The sequence below is a fragment of the Malurus melanocephalus genome, unplaced genomic scaffold, assembly GCF_030028575.1.
Source record: "Malurus melanocephalus ecotype Western Australia unplaced genomic scaffold, MMel_1.1 scaffold_973, whole genome shotgun sequence".
NCBI classification, from domain to species: domain Eukaryota; kingdom Metazoa; phylum Chordata; class Aves; order Passeriformes; family Maluridae; genus Malurus; species Malurus melanocephalus.
This window is the reverse complement of record NW_026624205.1, coordinates 117,710-123,821: the sequence shown is the minus strand read 5'-3', so window position 1 is coordinate 123,821 and position 6,112 is coordinate 117,710.

Sequence of the window (6,112 nt, the reverse complement as noted above, 5' to 3'; positions counted from 1 at the left end):
CAGGCATGACCGTAGAAATTTTACAGCAGTGATATAACTACATGGTTTAAATGGAAAATTCTTAAGGAGTAGTAATTTCGGCTTCAAACTAATAAGAAAATATATTTTTGCATTTAAATGTAGTAGGAAAGAAAATTTTCATCTTGATTTAACTGGCAGCTAAAAAAAACAATTTACTAGCTCTTAATTTTGTATCATAGAATAACCAAATAGTGGGACATAATTTGAGAAGCTCAGAAATACAGTGAAGAATGCATTCTCAGTGTAGCTTGATTAGAAGGATTTAATGTTTGTTGGTTTTYAGATGCAATTTTTACTTAATGATAAGTTGATAAACCAGCCAATGTAAGAATTTTACTAAGAAATCTTTGGAATTACTGGAGCATCAGAATGGTTTAATTCCTACATTACTGAGTGCATTAACACTTTCACTTGCTAAAGTGGTACAGTTGCAATAATTTTGCACATTTGTATCTGTGTAAATTAAAACAATAGTGCAGCTCCATGATTTCTACATCTGGTTCATTAATGGCTGGTTACACTATGTGTGTGTCTATATAGTTTCTGCTGCTCTAAGTTTTAAAAATTTAGGGTATTTATCATAAAAGTTTTTAAAATGTTGTTATATAAACAGAGTAAAAATTGTCTATTTTGAAGCACAGCATGCCATCTAGTGGATTTACCTTGCAAACAGCACAGCAGTTAGCAGAACCAAAAATTAGTGGTGAAAAAAAAMCCTAATCATCACTTCTCCTGAGCTGAGCTGCATTGTCCCACTGTCCATTCATGTTTTGATTAATGAACACCTGACATACTTTTGGATRTGCATTTCCAACTAAACCTAGCTAAATATTTGAGATGGCATTTGAGCACTTGCTATAATTTATTCAAATAAATTGAAATTGAGCAGAACTATTTTGAAAGCTGTGCATGAAATAGTAGGGTCTCTTTAATGAAAGCTAACTTTCAACAGCAGAAGTCGAAGAATTAAACCTGAAGAGAAAATTTGTTAACTAAGTGGGCATTTTGATTTTTCACATGGCAACTAAGCTATGACCTTCTCCTCTAGCAGCTAATAGTGTTTCATGTTCTGAAAACTTTCTGTTGAGGTGAGTACATCAGCCATCCTCGCACTGCTGAGTTAATACATGAGCATTAATATGTGTCCAGGTGGGATAGCACGCAGCTTTCTGTCTAACCAGTGCCTAACAGGAAGGGAGAAGGAGACAGGGCTGCATTTCTTACCCYTGCTCCCAAAGCCACACAGGGGCAGGGCTGAAATCTCACTTTCTGCACAGTGGGGTTTAAAAGGGCTGAAGCTAATTGTGAAATTGCAGCCAGAGGCAAGCTGGCTGATGAGCAGCACCGTTCCTCTCAGACATTCCCACTGCTGGCTCTGCTGCACTGTGAATTCARCGACCTCCAGTTTCCCTTCCAGAGCCTCTTACGGGCTCTCAGAAGAATGAAAGCTTTTCTGAGGTTGCAAAATCTCACCTTGGCTCCCAGATTCTGCTAAGATTCAAGATTATCCAAGAGTTATGCAAAATATTCAAATAAATTGTGGAGGCATTCCCACCCACAATTTTTAACACAAATGTTCATACACTAATGACTGGATCACTACAAACTCCTAAATACAGTGAAATTCACCAGGAAGAAGTAAGCATTTTTCAAAGGATTGTCAACTAYTCACTATTAACTTAGAGAACTCTTGAAGGACAAGTGGATTTCCAAAGCAGGAGAGGAAGAACAGAGAGACAGAAAGACAGAGACACACACACAGAAAAAGACAGACAGAGACAGACAGAAAGAGGGGAAAAGCTTCCTGATCATGTAGTCCAATCTCAGTTCCCAGAAGTGTACTGGAAAATCAACAACAGATCCATCTATAGCCTTYGGAAAAATCAAAGACAGTGTTCAGAACAAATCACTTTGGAGCAATGCAATTTGGAAAAGCAAAAAAAACAGGTTTCAAGGAGTAGAACTCACTCTCTCTTTCTAACTTTTAACATYGGCTCAGATGACCTTACAATAACACTTAGGACACATTGCACAAAGCGAAAAAGTGATAGAGCAGGAGCAAAGCTGGCTAGAAAACTGTACACACTGACTAAATCAGAGGTTAACCATCAAAATGACAGACAGTTTTGATCAGGGTCCTTCAGCATGTTTTTGACAGTTTCTAATCTGAACATAAATCAGTTGTCAAAGCGCAGCAGAACGGGGGGGCAAGTGCTGAGATTTATAAACAGGAATGTTGCTTGTAAGACTGAAAGGGGAAAAAAAGGTTCCACTTTGCTCATAAACCAGAGAGCATGTAACAAAAACGTGCAGAAGTGCAGGAAACATGACCTACAAAGGATGACTGTAGGTATGAGCACTGTTTAGTCTGTAGAAGACTAAGGGTATAGTCTTTGTATGAATAAGGGTTGTTGTTGCAGGAAGAAGGGAATAATTTATTCTTGGAGTCCATGGGGGAAAAAAAAAAACCCAAACACATTTCCATTACAGGAGGTTCTYAAGGACAGATTTGACAAATATTTGGTATGAACAGTTTGGACAGAGTTAATTTGAAAGTAAAGGAATCRGCTATATGACTCTCAAAGTTAATTCCGGTTATAATTTTTGTGACTGTAAGTGACAGACATATTGACCTAACTATGAAGCCTATTTCCTGTGTCCAGGACTAAAATTCCCAGAGGTATCTGGTAAAAATTAAAATATTTTCTGTTTCTGAATCTGTTGGAAATTTCAGGAAGAAATCAAGACTGTATTCATTTTTTAATTCCCCCCTCCCCCGAGGAAACACTGAGGAAAAAAAAAAAAAAAAAAGGAAACTTCTGAATTGTACAATGACTGTCTCTTTATACTTCACTTGACATTAAGAACATTTACTTAAAGTTAAGGACATACAATATTTTTATAAATATTTTATGAATATTTCTAACTCTTAGACTCCTGGTATCAGTTATGAACAAATAATAACTTTATTTTTAAAATAATAGTTTTGGAATAAATTGTCTATTTTTGTCCTTCCTCTCCCATGCCAACTCTCTTTTTTTTATGAGTAGTATAAAATATGACAGACTGAATAAAAGAACTGAGAATGTAAAAAATAGAAAGGGACTTGTGAAAGATGAAAAAAAGTAAGGTCASACTTCAGACAGGGCTACTTGCTTCTCAGAATTTCTGAGCAGACACTTTTGTGATAGAAATCTAGACAATAAACACCACTTTTCCTACAAAAAGGATGGTCTCAAAGTTATAGCAAGTTCTGGTTTAATTAGTTTCCTGGATCTATAAAGTCCCAGCAGTGTCTGTGTGGATGCTGAGAGTGACACTCAGCTCCTGTGGGGCAGGGTCTGGAGTGTTGGAGGTTCCCTGGAGTTCCATCAGATCGGGGCATRGCATCCCTGTCCTGTCCCATCACCCTGTCCAGGAGCAGAGGGCTATCAGGCATCTTCCTGGGGTAGGGATAGASCAAGACCAGGCTGGAGGTGAGCCTGCCCTTGGGCCTAGATTGGCAGGGCCGTGGGACAGGGCTGTGGAAGAAGCTGATGGCATTGGGGGGTGACATGGGATCCTGGGTTGTGGACAGGGAGCAGGAACCCTACRAGAAACTGGAAATGAACAGTCAAGACTTTCAGTGCTGTAGGGCCTTGAAAATGACCTTGAAAATGTTAGATATTGCATTCTTGATGATATACTGACCTGGGAATATTTTAAACAGTGTCTCATTAGTAAGGATGGGGAAAAAAAGAAACAGGTTTTATTAAACAATAACAAAAATAATTTAAAGAAACACAAAACCACCCAAATTTGAAAACCTCTAAATTATGTCCTTACTTTAAATAAATAAAATAAACCAGTTTTGTTTAGTTAAACAACCTTCTTCAGTTTCTTCTCCAATTTTAGGCCATCCAAAAGTTTCATGTGCAGTCCAGGAGAATTATAATGCCTACCTGCATGTGCTGTGGCATTCAAGGACACTCATTCTATTAACAAAATTTACTTGCTCTGGCTTCATCCCATCTTTATTGTTGAAAGATTTTCCAAGATCAGTACTTTCTTTCTCATAAAAATATGGGTTTTCACTTTTTGCTAACAATCTCACCTGGGTAGATCCTACCACTTATTTTTACAGTGAAGAACATATATTGTTTATGCTTTATCCTGTGAATTAGTTTCATACTTCTGTTTTCCATGTGCAAGGAATTTGTTTTTATGCCTCATAGTGAACTTTATTATTATGWATCTATTAAAATTATATGGATCTTTATGGAACTTAGGTGAGGTTCACTGACTGTCATACTTGCTCTATCCTCAAAATCACACCTGTAAAGAAACAATAYAGTTTTGCATTTAGGAACAGGTGACAAAGGTACTCTGGCTGTTTTCTGATGAAATGGGTGTAAATACATAATAACTGAAATAGTACTACCCCCCACAAAGGATTACCATTACAGCAAAGTGTAAGAAGACCCTTGCCTACCATGTTTTTATTTACATGAATATGCAATAGAAATTTGGAGTCAAATCACGCAACCAATACTCTAATTCTGTTCAGCCAATGATACCCTAATTAGACCCATACAAATCRCATTCCACATTGATTCAAGTCATAYGGGAAAGGCTTTTGCAAAATGTTAAAGAAATTGTGATTGTTTGCACCAAACAAATGAAAGAATCCCATGATGGYTTATTTTGWTTCTGCTTCCTTATCATCTCACCCTTCCATGGGAGTAGGAGAAAAGTTGTAGCTTCATTCAAACAAGCAGGACTTGACAAATCTATGAAAACATTGCCAAATGCTGAATGACCTCAGGGTAACTATTTCTCTCTTTTATTTTTTAATGTCTCTCAAAGGACAAACTCATCAAACAGAAGAGCCTCCCAGCATCTCTGAGGGTCATTAAGTTGAAATTAATTTGCATAAGAGTGAGGAGCAAATTTCAGAGAGAAAYATCCTTGTGAGTTCCAACAATTTCGTTTTTGCTTTTATCTCTCCAAAGACCCATTGATCCCCTTGTTCATACAGGGGTTGCTAATTCACATTTTTGTTTTCTAGTTCTCTGTCTTTCCCAAGGAACCTTTGTAATTGGGAAAAACTGTCGTGTGTAAATAGTGTTTTAGCTGATAAAGCAAACAGAAAATTAGCAAGCAAAACAAATTGCCACAAGCCATCACAGCTGAGCAYGCAAGCAAAAATCTCATGATGTATCTTGCAGGGATACCATGGTTAAAGCTGCAACTTTTGGAATTTGAATGGAGGCCAAATGGAGAAAGAATTTTTTTTTTTTTTTTTTAAAAAATCACTCTGATTAATTTAAATTAATCTTTATTTAAATATAGCTTTCTTTATTTAAATATAGCTTTAGAAGATTTCCAGTAATTAAATAAATTGAAAAGGTGGGAGGACATGAAGGAGAGGACAATAGGAGAACTGTAGAAGTGGAAATATTATTAATCTCATGTTATAGTTGAAAACTATATGCTCACATTATTTTGATGGTCCCCAAACCAGTGGGTTAAGCACAGTTGTAATTTTCTGAATGAAGTGACTGTAACCAGAAGAAAATGTCAACATCCAAAGTTATGYTCCTACAAGCAACTTGACATGCCTTATCATTCACCATGACATATTTGTCAGGACATATATTCACATGAGCTTTTCATCAAGCATGTTAGTATTTCTAATTCACTGACTGGAATGAGGGCAAAAAGAGGAAAGAGAAGAGACTGATCAAAATAAAAATAGTAGYTTTTTCWTGAATTACAAAGTCAGGCAATTTTYTCATTTTTTAATCTTTGTTTCTCATTCAATCTTCCTCTRTGTTCATCCTATATACATATTTCTTATCTTTGTATAAACTTAGACTAGCCCTTCACCAGTGGATGAATTTATTTCAATAACTAGAGATTCATTCCCCTTTATAAAATCATTTTCTGACACGAGTTCACCTTCACATGAATTGCCTGCAGGCTGCACACTTGTACTGCATTTATTAAGAAACTTATGATGACTTTTCCAGGCTTCAGCTGTAATGCTTCTCATGTTTATGGAGGCCAAAAGAGCCAGAAATCTTGTTATTTTTTTCTGCAAGTTCATGTC